The sequence below is a fragment of the Pogona vitticeps genome, chromosome ZW-PAR (genome assembly GCF_051106095.1).
Source record: "Pogona vitticeps strain Pit_001003342236 chromosome ZW-PAR, PviZW2.1, whole genome shotgun sequence".
Classification (NCBI taxonomy): Eukaryota; Metazoa; Chordata; class Lepidosauria; order Squamata; family Agamidae; genus Pogona; species Pogona vitticeps.
Genome location: NC_135800.1, coordinates 6,259,328 through 6,276,595, shown reverse-complemented (window position 1 = coordinate 6,276,595; position 17,268 = coordinate 6,259,328). Strand labels below are relative to the sequence as shown.

General features: G+C 52.2%; 1 protein-coding gene across 8 annotated transcripts in view; it reads right to left on the bottom strand.

The window, feature by feature from the left end:
• The window catches only part of DAB2IP (DAB2 interacting protein), a 152,284-nt gene that overhangs the window by 44,786 nt on the left and 90,230 nt on the right, over nt 1–17,268 (bottom strand). Inside the window, exon 1 of one of the 8 annotated variants that reach the window (XM_078382664.1) lies at nt 11,715–11,948. The exons of the other annotated variants lie outside the window; for them this stretch is intronic. The gene's annotated coding sequence lies outside the window, so the exon portion shown is untranslated. Of the gene's footprint in view, nt 1–11,714; nt 11,949–17,268 lie in introns of those variants that run through there. 8 annotated transcript variants of the gene reach the window in all.

Sequence of the window (17,268 nt, the reverse complement as noted above, 5' to 3'; positions counted from 1 at the left end):
AAAGCGAAAAAAACCCATTTAAAACATCGTAAAGTGATCGCTTTTGCGATCGCAAAAAGTTTGTCATGATGCGATTTCGTCCTTAAACGGGGCACTCGTCTTGCGAGGCACCACTGTATTTTCCTATATTCTCTCCTGCGACAGTAGGCAAGAGAGACCGAAACCACTCCCACAAACCACTGCAATGTCACCTGGGGGAGCAGAAGGCACCTCCAACAAACAGCTGAGCAACCCTCTTCCTGGTTGAAGCTGTTCTAAACCCTCAAATGTTCCAGCAATCCAGCTACTCTCCTGTTTATAGCCATAAAAATCTTCAGAGGGAAACAAGTTGCACATTCCAGCATATAATAAATGAACACAATTGAAGCTTTCTTTTCTTTCTAGCCTTTCAGCACGGTCTCCTCTCCATAACCCCAGCTGGAGAGAGACAAGCCAGGAACAGCCACTCAGGCAGAGAGGCAAGAGCCATCCTTCAAACTGTACGGCTTTATTGGACTATTAGAGAGCCAGCTAAATCCTGTAGACTAGAGGATGACACGTGGATGGACATATTGGTGGAAGAACAGTAGATCACGCAGAGTTCATGAGGGGACCCTTCCTTATTTTGTGAGACAGTAAATCCTCCCCAATTTGGTAACATTAGCACAATGATTTTGGGTTTTGGCAAAGCTGCAAGAAATTCTCTCTATGTGAACTACAATGCCCAGAATCCCCAGCCTTCCCCAGGGGGGCTGTAAATGCAAAGGGATGCTTGCAAGTTCAGAGGCTTTGCTGGATGTTTCTCCAGAATTTGCAAAATAACCCACCCTTTGAAGTGGGTTTGCAAACCACTGCTTGCGGGCAATGCCTGGTTGTGCAACGCCCACTCTTTGGTCAACGTGAACATCACGGCAGAACGACACTCAGACAAGGAAGAAGGAACGTGTGGGAGGGAAGGAGGCCGAGAGAAGGCACACGTACATCCAATAGCAGCACATTCCCCAACTTGGCGGTTGGATTTTGTGGTATCGAGAAGAAACCCAGATCGATCAAGAGATGTCTGTGCAGCACCTGCGCAGGACTTTGCCTCAGCATCAGGATCTATGCATGATCAATGGTGGCAACCTCTGTCCATTAAGAACACAAGATCCTAGCTGGCGAAAATAGGTCGATGCTCCTCAACCAGTGGAACGCACAGACCAACAGAAGCGCACTGAGAAGGAATCCTTCGTGGGGCACAGGATTTTCTGCGTCATGAAAGGAGGAGGGAGCATTTAATGCCTCGCTGGCTGTGTTTCAGCCACAGCAATAAAACACAGACCCAATAATTTAATGGGATTAAATAGAATGATTACCCCTGCACTTCACAATTAGGGCGGCCCTAAAATATAAACTTGACAGCACTGCTACACTTTTCAAGGCCAAACTGAGTTCTCATTTTGGGGTTTCGAGTGCTTATGCCCCCAAACAACAACCATTTTTTAAAAATGTTAAAATTTAACCTCAATGACAAATATATAAGAACAATTTGCTAAACACTCTTTTTGGGGAAATGGGAGATGCCTGCATCTCTTCATTCCCCCCTCCTTCCTCGCCACCTTGAAAAAGCACGCCGAGTCCCTCCTTTGCTCCCAGAGTCACAGCAAAGCCCGCCCGTGCACGGATCCTTCCTTCCCTACCTCCTCTGCCCAAAAAAAGAGACCCTCAACTGCCGAGCATCTCATTTCAATTTAATTTCACAGCTGTAATGGATTTTTCAAAAAAGCATTTCACGAACATATTTACTTTTGAACAACTTAACTTCCTCCCACGCTCGGCATAATTCCTTTCCCCCCCGCCACCCTCCTCTGAACTCACACCCGTCCACCACTGCCCACTCTTTCTATCTCCTTCCCCAAGTCATCTTTCTTGAATAATTCCAGGTAGCTGGGTGGCATCTTTTTTGTAATCAATAGCTGACAGACTTGTCAAATGACTTTGGGGACCAACAAAGCAATTTTTAAACATTCATAAACCCTCATAGAAATGTCTGACGTGCTGAATGTTAAGAGCGAGCGAGAGAAAGCCACCCATCAAACAGGATTACAGTTCTGTAAACTAGAAATTAAGTTCCTAGTTAATGAATTGTCTTTAGAGCGGCAGAGTTGGGTTTTCCCAGACCCTCTTCTTGCAAAAAGCATGAGAGCAAGCCCAGGGGTACAGAAAGGAGAGGGAAGGGTCCTGCATCAGTTACTCCATGGAAATCCAAAGGTCTGGGGGGATGTTTACTCAAGAAAGGAAGCCTTTGATGAGACATTTCCGGAGGGGGGGGATCCTTGTACCAATGCTAGGAAAGCACCCAACAGTGGCAATGGACTGGGTGACCTTGGGCCAGTCTCTCTGTTGCAATCTTGGCCTAAATGTAGGGAGGAGAACCGTCTGGTATCCCTAGAAAGGAACGCAGGACTTAAATGTAGCTAAGAGATAAATAAGGACATCCCCTCCATGCAGTCTCAAGAGGCATTTCTCTGCTTAACAGCTCGGCATGTTGTTTATTATTATTACTGTTGTTGTTGTTGTGATTCTGCAATCTTGTTGCAAACTTTTATACATATTTGTGTGTGGTGGCAGTTGTATGACTCAAACAGGAAACAACATAAACAATTGTGGTTATACATAACCCCCAGCAATGCAGGCAAAACATAAAACGCAGTACTGGACATGTCTGGGCTTCCTATGCTCTCCCCTGCCTCTCTGTGTACACACAGCTGCTCACACACAGTGACCGGTGAAGTAATGCCACGTCACCAAAATCCCACCAGGCAGTCGTGGGACAGATCTATGTCACACAGCAGCCTGACATTGGATAGATCTAATTCTGTCTTCCCCAGAAGAGCTCTGAGTGGGGAGGACAGAATTAGATCTGATGCACTCACAACAGCCAGACAAGGTAGGATATGCAACAGAAGCATAAAATGGAACTTGGGTACCCCTGATGCACCTCCACCATCCAGAGGCCAGAAAATGAGGTGTTTGGGGACTGCTGCTCCCAGGGACCCCCCAAGAAGCCTGGCCAGTGACTGTGGAGAATGGTCCCTTTTCCCCACTCTGTTGACAGCTCCCAAATGCTGCTAGAAAAAGAACATTTCAGACAGAAAGAGGCTTATCCCCTGCACAAGCTGCATGGAACTGGGAGAAGCTGCACCTAGCAAAATTCCCTCTCCTGTTCTCCTGCCAAACCTGGGGTGCTGCCTCCTCCCGGCCTCCACCCCTGAAAAAACTTTGGGAAACATCAAGCCCCATGCCTCTGAAACGGGGTGGGGGGAAGGGTCCCCTTTGGCTTCCCAGCTGCTGGCTGGCTTGAAGGCTGCAGTTGTTATTGAGAACAGAACCAGTGGCAAGACAATGGGAGCCTTCCCCACCCCAGATCGGAGGGGCCCGGTTTTGACAGTTGTCTGCAAATCATCTAATTCCAGAGTGGAATTTTGTTTGCTTTGGTTTTTTGGCCTTCTCTCCCTCCCCTCCCAAGCTTGGGAAAGAGTGCTGTGAGCCAGCATCTGCCTCCACAACTTCCTTAGGCCACAACAGGGAGTTTCTCTGGAAGGCTGGAGATAATTAATGCAATGGAATTGTTTAAAATGAGCAGACAAAAGGAGAAGGGAAAAAAAACCCTACAAGAGAATAAGCGAAGGAGGGGGAAAACCCCCAAAGCCATCAGTTTGAGCATCTGACATTTTGGGAGCCCTCTCGAGTGACCGTGGCATGAAAAGCCTAAAACGAGAGTCCTTGAAACTGGATCAGCACAGCATGGCAGGCGTCTGAGCCGCCCTGGCTTATTTTCAGCACTGAGACTTAGCAAAAGCACCTCTGAGCAAGTGCAAAGTGCAGTTTATCTCCTCCCACCAGCTAGCTCTAACCAAATATGGGACTGAAACTTCTAACTTCCAGGTTAGAAGACGAATAATGTGTCCCTTCTCTCTTCTCCCTGGTTATTTACACTTTACACCCTACAGGTGCTTTACCATGCTGGCCTCACCTGCCTTTGGAGGCAAGGGCTAGGTCAGGTGAGTCCTCGGAGGTGAGACTTTAGGAATGCTAGGGATATTCCAGGTAAGACTCAGAGGGAATCCTGCCCTGAACCCCAAAGAACCACGTCTGTCAGCCAGAGTCGGCAAGGCTGGGCTAGAGGGACCGAGGGTCTGGCCCACGGCCAGGCAGCTTCCTGCCTCCTTAGTTCAATGCACTGATGAAAAATAACTGTTGGGGTTAGTCACTGTGACCCACAAATTAACAGGATCGTCACCCGGGCCAACACTAAACCCCCCTCAAATACTTGCATTACAACAGAGATAGCCCAGAGCAACACTCTGTCGTGTTTCAAGTTTACGGCATTTACGTTTACGTTTCTTCCCATTGCGAAATCTTGTTCCTTTGCTGATGCAAATAGCACTTTGCCCATGCTCAGAGGTGCTGCCATAAAGGGTGCACTCTGTTATCTCTTTCATTCCAGGCTGATTCTTGGTGCTGAAAATCAGTCAGGAGGCCTTTTAAAAAATCCTCCTTCTCTGGTGAGTCTAGGGAAGCACCAGTGCTCCAAGAGATACCCCTTTCTGCTCCTTCACATGATGGTCACTTCAATTCCTTCGAAACTACCCGCCTTGCTCCCAAAAAGCTAAACCGCTGGCCTGCTGGCTTTGCCGACCTGCCCTCTTTCATTTCTGCGGTTCATCTACAAAGCCACTTAACATCGGCCAAATGGGCCCACTAAGTGTTTATGGCCTATAAGATAAGCCTTATTTTCGGCATCCAGTTCCGCTCGGAGGCCACCCGCAAAGCCTACATGTTCTACATACTTGAAGCTCGAGAACTGAGCCCTACACATTTGAGGAAGCAGGCTCAAGTAAATCTCCGAGTCTTAAAAGGTTCCCCCCCCCCCCCAGTCCGTGTCGTTCGGCTGCAAGACAGACGAGCATGACGGCGATTCCTTTGGAAACTAATCCACTTCAAGGGTCCCAGACGGCTAAAGGCTGCCCGCCAATCCGTCGGGCACCTGGCCTGTCCCTCGGCTCCTCTGTTCCACTCATTTAGGCCACTGTACTGATGCTTATTCGCTGACTTGTCACATTTATATCCCATTGTTCCCCCAAGTACGTGGCTCTCCTCCCTTCCTCCTCATCACAGCCCTTCGAGGTAGGCCAGGCAGAGAACGAGTGACTGGCCCAAGGTCAACCTGTGAATTTCATGGCTGAGCAGGGATTTGATCCCTGGTTTCCGGAGTCCTGACCCAGCCCTCTCACCCACTACACCACACTGGACCTTAAAAAATGCTATGATTGTTAGCTTTTGTAAGACCCCAAATTTCTGGTGGGTTTTGAAACATCAAAAAAGCCGGGGACTGGAAAGACCCCAGAGTTTAAATCTCCCCTCCCCAAAGCAAAGCAGCACCAGGGAGCCCCTGAGGGCAAAGAGGCAGTGGGGTACAAGGGGCGCACACTTGGAAGAGGGCAACTTTGAACATAGAAACTACACGGTAAGAGGTGGCAGTGCAGTCAAGAAGAGGCAATAAAATGACAGGAGAAATGAATTCTGTTTCCAAGACACCAGCCCAGTGTCTGGAGGAGGGGGGTAGGATTGCTTAATCAACCAAAGGAGGTGGGAAGTTTGAAGCGCCACCTGGAAAGGCTGCAAAGGGAGAAGGCGGGACTACGGCCTGGCGCACGCTGGGGGGAAAGGAAGGGCTAGCCGGCAGGCAAAGGCTTCTTGCATTGCCGTCTGGGGTAAAACAGCCGCTGGGGTTTAGGTTCGGAGAACCTCTCAGCCGCCCTGAGAGGCAAAACTGGCCGGCTCTACTTACCATGGCGATCTGCCCTTCGCCACCGGGCCCTTTCCAACGAGGCTTTCCCCGGAGGAGAAGGAAGCTTGACCCGCCTCCACCCAGCTACCCTCAAAGCCGGAAGCTGGCCGGGCCGCTGGTCCTCCTCGGACCTCCTTGTATGGTGCGGCTCGGCTCGGCTTGCTGGCGCTGGGCCTGGCCCGGCCCAGCTCCCTCCGGCTTCAGGAAGCTGCTCCAGCCTGTCCTCCATCCCCCTCCGGAGAGGGAGGAAATATCCCTGGTCAGTTCAAACAAAGCCCAACTTCTCCGGGCCATGTGCGGGGTGCGCATTTTAAAGGGACCGCTCCGGCCTTCATGGGAGACAGAAAAAGCTACAGTCAGTCCTTGTCTCAGATCCTGAGTTGCAACTGGGGGGGGGGGGGAGAGGGAGACAGCTGGAGGCCCAGCCTTGTTTTAAAGGACAGCAGATGGAAAGTATTCTCTCTCTCTCTCTCTCTCTCTCTCTCTCTGGTTTTTTGGAATGATGCCATGGAAAGCCTTTGACACCAATCAGAGTGGAAGCTAGGGTCCTCTGGAGCAGTGGTCCCCAACCTTGGGCCTCCAGATGTTCTTGGACTACAACTCCCAGAAGCCTTCACCACCACCTCTGCTGGCCAGGATTTCTGGCAGTTGAAGTCCAAGACTTCTGGAGGCCCAAGGTTGGGGACCACTGCTCTGGAGGACCTGGACTACCTAACCCACCATCCCCCGGCTGACTTGATTCCTCAGGTTTTTATAGTCAAACAGCATCCCTTGACCCCGATCCTGCAGGGCAGATGAGGCTGAGCGAACAGGGAGGAGGGGTGAGGGTGGTTCTTAATGAGATTCCGGGTCCTTTTTAAGGAGAAAGGCGGGATAAAAAATATTTTTAATTAGTTAATTAATTGATTAAGCTCTGATAATAATAAGAAATGTTAACTGTATATAGAAGTTGGAAAAAGTCCTGGGCTGTTTGGACGACAACTCCCAGAAACCACAAGCAAGCCTGACCCAGCAGAGCAGGAGAACTTGGTGGGTGAGGATGCTTGTGGCCCAGGTCAATAAAAAGGGAGCACAGCGGGTGCCCCCCCGGGTTGTGCCAACACCCCAGTATCTCAGGCCACTCCCACAAAGGCCAGGCAAGGGTCCAAAGTCCAGGAACGGCTGCATTTGCATTCCTCGGAGCCCCTTTGAAGCCAGATCCTTTTTACGAGCTCTTATCGCTGCTTCCCCCACGGCAGGTGGCAACCTTTTCCATACGGAGTTTGTCATGAGAGATAAAGGTCTGCCTCTGCAGACCAGGAGGAATGACTTCACAGACAAGGCGGAGAACATGATAGGATGTGGGAGGCATTGGACACTCTTCCCCCCCCCAAAAAAAACACTGTGGGGTCAACGAGAAGGAAGAGGACGTCTAAAATCCAAAGTCTGCACTGCTCGGAGAGTCTACTCCGGGACGGAAGCACGGTGTATGTACTTACTCCTTACATTCCATTTATTTCCACTCTTTCCCTTCCACCTCTGCCCGACCCCAAGGGGTAGCAAAGAACCCAAGCTAAAACTGAAATGCTGCATCACCGAAACCGCCACCTAGCCCTCCCTCCTTGACTCAGGAGCCACAACTACAGCAGCACACAATCAAAGTGTGCAAGGCGGTGTGCGCGGACACACGGCCGGCCTACAGCGACGACAGCAGCCCGCTTTGTCAGTTCGCCAGTGGCAGCAGCAGAGCAGATGAAAATTTATGAGCCCTGCCAGGAGATGGGCAGAAAGGAGCCCGCGACAAATTAATCACAGCTCGCCACGCTGACGGGGCACTTTCCGTGCCCACTCTTCCTCTCGCCCCTTGTCAGGCATGCCCGCTTGCTTGCCACGAATGCGGAGGACAGATAAGGGGGGAACCTCTCCAGTGCCGTAATCTGTGTTCCCCGCTGTTATCTGACAGCCAGCTGTAAAACCTTCCAGATTCCTGCCTGCCTTCTACCAACACCAGAGTCTCTGGCTAACGTTGTGTTCATGCACAGATTCGTGTGCCTCCTTTGGGCTCATGGGAAGAGAGATGCAGGAGCCGGGGACCAAAAGGGGTGCTCAAAGAAAAGTCGGGAGAAACCAGAGGAGGCAAGACAGAGAGGTAACTCAGAGGCACATTTCAAATCCCCAAAGGGTGAGGATGGCACAATGAGGGCAACACGGCTCCCTCCCACCTTCCACCTATCCGGAGGGCAGGACGAGATCTACCAGACTTAAAATAATGAGAAGTTAAGATTGGGATTTAACAGGAGCAGAAATCTTTCAAAAGTGAGAGCTGTTAAACAAGTGAATAGAGAGGTCCGATGCTCAGAAAACTGATTTTGGACTACAGATCCCTGAACCCATCAGCCAGCAGAGTCAATGGCTTCTGGGAGATCTAGCCCCAAAAGCTACTTTTGCAAGCCGGGCTAAGGCCTCCAAGGGCCTTCTCTTGATGGCGACCTTCCTGCATGGACCAGCAGACAATCTGTAGCAAGGCAATGGGTTTCAAGTTTCCTCTACTGCACAGAAGATGCTCTTGAAGGACACCCCCTCCAAGGGTCAGCTGCTATGAAAAGAGGAGAGCAGGGCTCTAATCTCAATTGGCTGGGGGAAGAGGTTTTCCACGCAGCCTGGCTCATGGGAAAATGGTATTTTTGAGGCACATGGGGGGCAGGAGGGCTGGTTGGCATCCTAGGACACTAGGAGACATCGCTGGAAGGAAGGGGTTGAAGCTTGCAGGAAAGTCAACCCGAGTAACTGCGCCTCGGGGCCACTTGCTGGGCGGCACCCAGACCCATCTCAGAGCCCACCCAGAGTGACACAGCCCGTCTCAACAAAGAGTTATTGGCAGGTACGTCTCTCGCTAGACCCTGGCTGCACGTGGCGATGAGGCAATGGGTCTTTTTTTAAAGGCAAATGCTGAAGTCATTTGCTTTATTGCGTTGGCGCCAGCTTCCCTCTCCCCACCCCACAGGTCCTCTCTGCCGTAAATCTGCTGGCAGCGGCGGCGCTCTACTTCTCCACCAGCCCCCTCCACAAAGGACAGCAGCACCCCTCCCCTCCGCCACACGCCGCGCACCCCTTCCCCAACCTGCAGCACTGCGGAATCCCTCCCACCCACCGACCCCAGCCAACAACCCACCAGCAAAACCGCCCAAGGCATGGCGCAAGGTTTCTGGCGTTTGTTTGTTTGTGGCAGATGGGAGAACACAAATCACGACCCACCTCACAGGCCTGTTGCACAAAAGGACTACGTAACCCAAGGATGCTCTGCTCCCTGGGAAACTGATTTCTTGGGGCTGCAGCTTCCGGCCTCTGCCCTTCCCCGAGAGCCCAAGTGTGCAAAAGTGAATCTCTGGGCTAGATCTCCTGGAACCTGCCAACCCACTGGGCGGGCTCGGGGATTCTGGGAGTTGTAGGCCAAACCCTTTGGTGTGTTGCTTCCAAGCCTCCGCAGACCCCAGGAAAACCGGAAACAGGAAGTGCATGCCCGGGGCTGCAAAAAAGGATGAGGAGAGCCTGTAAAGCTTACATGTGTGATAAGATTGTAATAAACACATGCACACACATGTCCGTGCCAAGTTGGTCATCTGGGGGGGTGAAGTATTTTGACTTTTTAGAACTGAGGGAAGGGGCTGACTGGACAACAGCAGGGCCACCCCAAAGTGATGGGGTGGGGAAAGGGAAAGAGGAGCACTGTTCTCTGAGGAAGACCACTCAGTTGGCCGGCTAGCAAAGGAGGACCGGGGTCATCCCCAGGGCCTAAGGCTCCCGACGGTGGCAGTTAAGAGCTGGATCTCAGTGTTACTTATCAAATCTCAGTGTTACTTATCAAATCACTGAACAAATTTGCTTCGCTGAGAATTTGGATCTACCTCAAAAGACCTGATGCATGATCAGTGACGTTTTGTATTAATTTGGAAAGAGTTTTACAACATGCACCTATAACGGCTCTTATTCGAATGTATGATGATCAGCTTTTGTTTTGCTTTGGTGGGAAGCTTCCTCTCTGATCATCCGACTTCTCCCTATGGATGTTTGAGCCAAAAGGAGAGAGAGAAAAAGGGTGGGATACACATGCATGGCAACAAACAGATGCCTCAGAGAAAGTGCTTGCTCTCCCCCACCCCGCAACACCTCCTCTCCTCAAAACCACAGTCCTCTCAAAAATGACAGCATAATTATTTCTGAAAGAGCTGGAGGTTTGGTCCCACTCTGCCATCAAAGGTGCATGGGTTTAACAGAGATTTATTTTTCGCCAGCTTGGAATATTTAACCAGCCAAATTGAGACGGCTGGCACAAAATAGTGTCAAGAAGTCAGAGAGGGGAGAGAGAAAGAGACCAGCCACCTCGCTTCCTCTGCGCTACCCAAGAGAGAAGGAGACACAGAGCTGTCAAGATGACCTTATTTTGGTTTCAGCACTCAGAGCCTCAGACGTTCATCCTCCATCACCACCAACAAATTGAATATTTCTTCTCACTGGAATATAGGAAGCCATCTGCCTCCGAGTGACACCCTGGCCAAGCCACCCATCTTTGAGGTTTCACAGACAAGTTTTCCCATCCTTCCCTAGACACACTCCAAGGACTGACCCTAGGAAGTTCTGCCTGGAGAGCCAATGAGCTATTGAATCACCCTTCCCTAAAAATGAAACAAGGCTCTAGTCCTTATTGGAACTCTGAATAAAAAGACAGAACAAAGAAGCAGCACAGGAAACTCTTTACAACTTTTCCTCTTGCTCCACCTCATGGGCACCAATCTGCAGAAACTCTCCCAGGTTTGGGACAGGACTTTTCCGTAGGCCCGTCTAAGGAGGCTGCTTGAGTTTAAACCTGGGCTCTTCTGCCTGATCTGGTTCTGACCCACACTGTTTTTCCCCCCAATACAGCCGTCCTTTAGCCACACATCCTTTGGGGAAGCAGCCTGCAATGTTTTGGAACAGCGTGAAATATTAAATGGAGAGTATGGACACAAGGCAGGGTGGTTCCGAGTTCCGGTTCTCACGGAGCCATCACAACTAAAACACAGACAGTGAAGTGCCCTAGGCATTTATATTGTCTAAATTTGGGGAGGGGGGGAGTCACTTCAACAGGTTACAGAGGGAAGATAATCAAAGAATGATTTTTTAGAAAAGAGAGAGAGATGAAGACATTTAATAAGGTAGCTCCCCTCCTGAATCTTCCACCCCTCAACTGGCCTGGTTCCTCTTCTGCCACAGAGGGAGGATTAGCCAAGTAGGAGCCTCTCAATCTGGAGCAAACCCCGCATCCTAACTTTAGACTTGGATGAATGGATAAGGAATCCCTGCAGGGCTCATGGGGGTTTGTCGAAAGGTGGTATCCTGCTTCTGAGGACCACAACAGTATCATTATAAAGTGCGACCAAAAACAACAACAACAAAAAACATGCTTTTCCCCCTTCAGCAAGAGGTGAGGGTCTGATGTCGAGCCCACTATCCATGACGGTGCCAAGCCGACCCAAAGCAACCCGGTCCCCCCCCCCAAAAAAAAACCCCGACACCTTCCCCACTCTCTGGTCCTTCCCCCCAAGGCTGAGAGTCGGGGGCATCCCCACCGCCTCCAGAAAGCAAGGAGGGAGGCTCCCAGCGGCCGCCAACCCTCCAGATCGCCGCGCCGACGCAACACCCGCGGTCGGGGAGGGGGGGGAGGCTCGGAGTCAGCCGGGCCTGCCCGGTAGAGGGGGCGGGAGAGACCCCCAAAGGCAGCCGAGCCGGGGAAGAGCCAGGATCGCGACCCGAACGAAAGGCAGCTGGCGCAAGAGCCCAGCAACTCCGACGGGCGGACGCGCAAAAAGCCATGGCGCATCCATCGCCCTCCGAGGGACTCCGGAGCCAAGCCGGCCCGCCCGCTCCCCGCTCCCGGCGCCCTCACCTCCGCCGCCCGAGCGGCCGACTCCCGCCGGTCTCTCGCCGCTGCTAAGCCGCCCTTGCCACCGCCGCCGCCGGCCACCATGGCTCAGCCCCGGCCAGCCAGCCAGCCAGCCCGCCTGGGGCCAGGAGGAGGGCGCGGGCCAAGCCCGGGGGGCGCTGGCCTCGGCTCGGCTCTCCTCCTCGGCCTCCGTCCCCGATCGCCGCGAAGGCTCAGCCCCGCCGCCGCGGGAGAGGAGGAGACAAAGGCGGCAGCAGCACCCTCCGCCCTCCCTCCCTCCCTCCCTCGCCTGGGCCAGCCGGAGCGGGACCAGGAGGGCGCCCGACTCCGCCGCGCTCGGCCGCCGCCGCCCTCCGCCCGGGGTTGGGGGGCGCGTTCACGCGGCCCGCGCGCTCCCGTGCGCCAGGCGCGCCGCCCCGGCTGTCCTCGGGCCCCAGCTCGGCGCTCGCTCGCTCTCCCTCTCCGGCCCTCCCCCGCCCCCTCGGAGCGTCACTCTGCAGAAGCTCAGAGGCGCGCTCGCTCCTCGCCCCGGGCTCGCAGGGGACGAGGGACGAGGCGCTGCGGCTCACAAGCCAGCTGGGCCCGAGGTTTGCCCTGGTTACAAACGCCTCCTGCTGCTCCTTGGGCTGCAATTTCCGGCTCCCCGATGCGCTTCCAGTTGTAATCCTCACCTTGGGCACATCTGGAATATTACAGGCACAGAAAGGGCAAGGGAGCGAGCAGTCGTACCTGGATCCTCTTCAGGACCACCCCCACCCCTATGCCATTACCCTCTATTGGTCCTCCTTCCTCCTCATTGCTTCTTCCTTCACCAGCTCAAAAGGTAACTTTCTCACAGCGCTCTGAACACCTAAAATCCCCCTACAAATGCAGAAGCCCCCCCCCACACACACAGAGGGCTGCCTTACATCCTTGACCCTGATCGGCTTGCTCTCCGGATCCTAGGCTTTTGCAAGGCAAACAAACCATACTGGCTTCGGGCAGATCCCTTGGAGACCCTCCGGGACTCCACAGACTAAAGCCTCTGCAGCTTCTTTGGGGCTCAGCCACCCCCTTTTTCCTGCCCTTCCTGCCCCCATCCTGCTGCCCTCCATGTGGACCCAGAGAGAACGCAGGGAAAGGGGCTTTCTACCCACCAGAGCGTTCAGACTCCTCCAGCCGCTGTGGGTGTCTGTGCTCTCTCTCTCTCCTTCTCCTGCTTCAGATGGGGGAACAAACATTGTCCTGATTTGTCAGGCCTTTTCGGTTTGCTGCTCTAATTTATTTCTAATTTGCCACTCTCCGCTTTCACGGCATGCCTTTGTTCCTTGCTTGAGGTGAAGCCTTCACGCTTTTACTGTGCAGGTGGCCCTGCCGCCTCTTTGGAGGGATGGTAGAAGAGATTTCACGCATCGGACAAGCAAGGCGTCGCATTAGCAACCTGCCTCTGAGTGCGTACAGAGCGCCTTTCCCTCACCACCAAGCCTGTCCCCCCACAGAATAAAGAAGCGGGGTGCCACCTGGGATGAGAGGAAGGGCTGGCCTTTCTGGCCTGCACCCCACATGCTGTTCTCTTTAGCCCTGCCCCATTGATTCAAGACTGCAGATGCAACACAGGGACGCAACAGGTCCAACAAGGATTATGGAAACTGTTACTCCTCCAGGACTTCTAAACTTTCTGCTAATGCGCTGGGGCAAAGAAGCTCTGACTCTTTCTCCACAACGCCATCTTCCATTTTCCTTCTTTTGGAGTGGTTATGGACGGCCTCCATGCCTAGTAAAGCCGCCCCCGCGTGTCGTACCGTCTTATGCTATAATTAGCATCAAAGAGTTGATGCGCAGCTGTTCCCTGAGATGCTGAGTTCGAAAGATGCCTTTACAACAAACAAGGAGCCGCAGACAATGACAGATTTCATGCCCCCTCCCGGATTCCCGCCCCACACCCAGCAGTCAGGAGTCGGTTCTGTCAAACTTCTGCCTTCCTTGTGTTTATCCAGAACTGCAGGAAGAGAACAGACACCGATATGCAATTAATTGGCAACCAGTGAGCGCAGACTGCCGGAAGGTAAACAGGGTGGGTGAGCCTGGTGGCATCTGTGAAGTGGCAGAGAGTGGCAGATATGGAGCGCCGCGGCCTCGTCGGCGTTTTGCTTTTTCATTAAAGAGGGATTCTTCATTCCCAGAGGAGGGAGGATGACGGGGGGGGGGCACCTTCCCGATAGAGAAAAGCTGACACTCGGCATGCACACTTTTGTATGATCCACCCGCCCTTCGCTTCAGCATCCTGACTTTTCTTTCTTCTGTTTTCGCTGGCGTGATGAAGCCGGGCCTACGGTCGCATAGCTCTCTTACAAATTAAAAGCCAAGAGAGAACTTTTACTGCTGATGCCAGAGACTGTTCTGATGCCAGGAGGGTGTTTCCCAGCAGTCGCCAGTTGCTCGGGTCAATAACGCCTGATTGTTCAGAGGGAATGATTTTCCAGCACGGAGTTGGGGCCTCCAGGCTTCGGAAACTCAAACTCTTTCCTCCTCCTCTTCCTCCGGCACTGCTCAGCCCGAGATCTCTCTCTGTTTGGGGAGTCTGAGAAGCAGCTCCAACCCAAAGACTTCAGCCAACACTGCCCCGAGACCTGGCAAACCGCCTCTGCCTCATAGTAGGGCCGGCTCGGCATTTAGCTCGATGCTGGCTCGCTCACTCTGCAAGTCTGCAAGGTCTCCAGCAGAGGTTCGTGGCTTTCAAGTGGGCAGCGCTTTTCTGCATGCAGAGACGGTCCTTCGCCAACAAACGCTAAGCCAAAAGTGAAGCAGGGACACAGCCGGGGCCAAGAAGGAGCTGGTGGCAGTGTTGTACAAGCCAAGAGGAAGCAGATGGTGCCACAGCAGAGCCCTGAGTGAGTGCAAGAGTGTGCGAGAGAGGAGGGGGTTGCTGGGGATGGCAAAGTGGGAAACACCTGAGATTGGGCCCTGGCAGAAGGGGACCTGTCCTCCAGTGAACTCACAAACTGACCCCCACACACACACAAACACAGTGCTGCCAGCCCAGAAAACAGACCAATGAAGGAGGTGATCTCACTCAGTCCGGTCCTGGAAACTCTTCCTGAAAGGTGAGGGCACTTTGCGGGGCACAAGACATACAAGCAGGGCTAAGCCTACCATTGGGCAAACATTTTCAGGTGTCTTGGAAAAGGGCAGCAAATGGGTGGCTTTTTAAAATAGATGGTGATTGTCTTTTTATGATCAAGGATCAGAAGAGGTCCACCTGAAGTGCCTTGCCTTACCTGCCCGGGGTACCTTAGACCAGTGGTTCTTAACCTTGGGTTACTCAGGTGTTTTTGGACTGCAACTCCCAGAAGCCTTCACCACGAGCTGTGCTGGCTGGGGTTTCTGGGAGTTGCAGTTCAAAAACACCTGAGTAACCCAAGGTTAAGAACCACTGCCTTAGGCAGCTTTAGCAAGAAGCCGCCTTAGACTGGAACATGGGCGTTTCTCTCTGTGTGTATATGCGGGCTGCCAATTCCTGATCCACCACAGGTAGTAAAATATTTCATGTTGAACCTGCATACAACCTCTTGCTGATTTTAACAGGGTTCTAACAGGATGCCTTTTTTATTATTATTATTATTATTATTATTATTATTATTATTATTATTATTATTATTATTATTATTATTATTATTATTATTATTATTATTATTATTATCATCATCATCATCATCATCATCATCATCATCATCATCATCATCATCATCATCATCATCATCATCATCATCATCAAAGAGAGCAGGGTCTCACCATGGACAAACCACTGGCTCACCCACAAGGGCCTCCAGTCAAACAACCTGATGCAAAACACCATCGCATTACTGATCACAGTGTTTGGCACCAACACAGATCAGAGTCATGGGTAGTTTTTGATCACTGCCTCAGGCCAACTTCTCTGAGGCCTGCAACGCAAGCGGTCGTTGTCTGGAACCACGTTAGCTGCCATGGCTCAAACTCATGGAAACCAAGGCTCTGTCATGGGGGGGGTGAGGGGTGGCCCCGAGACTCCCCTGCAGCCAGGCAGCTCAGCTCTCTAGCCAAGGACTGCAAGCACCTTGCTAAACTACAAGTTGCAGGATTTGATCGGGCACAGCCATGGCAACTAAGTCACATCCAGAGAGTCAATGGGGATGCACTTTCATCTTCTGAACCAGAAGGAGAAAACCAGCCCGGATGCAAAGCATGGATGAGGGGGAAATACAAGGTGTGTTGACGTCTCCAGAACACTGACCTCATATACAAACACAAAGGTGACTTAGAAGAGGAAGAAGGTCTCAGTTTTAGGGATGGGAAGACAATTCCCTACAATCATTTATTGAGGCAGCCTTGACTCACTGAGACATCTCAAGTCAGTCATTCTCAAGGCCCTCGAGACTCCTCCTGCTTCCAGCAAACCGGCAAGATGAATGAGGATGCACTTTTCCCTTGACATTTCTGCTGTTTGTGCAAAATGTCTCTGCGGAGCGCTTGTGCCTTTACCCTTTCTGAAGCAAAACATACACGGGCACAGACAGAGCCAAAACAGAGGGACCGAGCAACCGATCCAACAGGTGAAAGCTACTCAGCGCTGGTTTCCACATTTTAAAAGCCCAGGCAACCGAGGTGCAGCCGTTGCACCTTCCTGCAGTTTATGTTATCTGCACAAAAATACTTTTTCACAACAACAAACCAGAAACCGACAAATCTTGTAGAGACCAACAGCAGTTAAGTCACCCTCTGGCTGACAAATAGAAAACTCACTGGACTCCCCAGGATTTTTCAGTGGTGACGGAAGTCATGTATGTATTTGTTCAAGTCCTCAGTCCCATTCCAGACTTTCCCTCTGGAACTTTCCGAAGGGGTGCTGATCCCTCCAGAACAGAGCTTGGCACAAAAATCTGGCTGAAATCCAGCATCTAACAAAAGGACAGGACGTCCCACGCTAGTGGCCTGGAAAGCCCTTTAAGGGAGAATTCCAATGGGCAGAAACTGCACCGTCAGCTCTTTTCCCTCTTGGAGGAGAAAGCGAGGGTGCAGGATTTTCACGGACGGCAGAAAATTACAAGGCCTGTCCTGAGGTCAGTCTGATGTGGGAAGCGCCACTATTTCACCGAGGCAAAACACGGGAGGAAAGGTTACTCCTTCTGGGGCTTCCCTGGGTGTGCCATTTCTTAAATACATGGTGGGATCTAAGTAAGGGCAGGGCTGGGCAGATACAGGGGTGGTCGCCCCCTCCACTGATCCGAGGGAGAATGGCCATTTGGGCGAATCTCTGGCAGATGTAATGGGGGGGCGATCTACAGCGCTCTCCTCTGATTTCAGAAGCTAAGAAGATTGGGCTAGGTCAGTGCTTGGGTGGGAGACCACCCCAAAGTGCCAGACTGAAGCAGTGGGCAGTGCAACGTATTCGTGGGCATTCAGCCCATCGGCAGCGCTTCCTTTTGCTGCTGCTTTATTTGTACCACCAGGGATGAGGACAGCCATTTGTGGCCGCCACAGGGAACAGACTTGACTGGTTTGGGGTCACTCTCTATCTTGACCTGGTTGCATGGGAGGA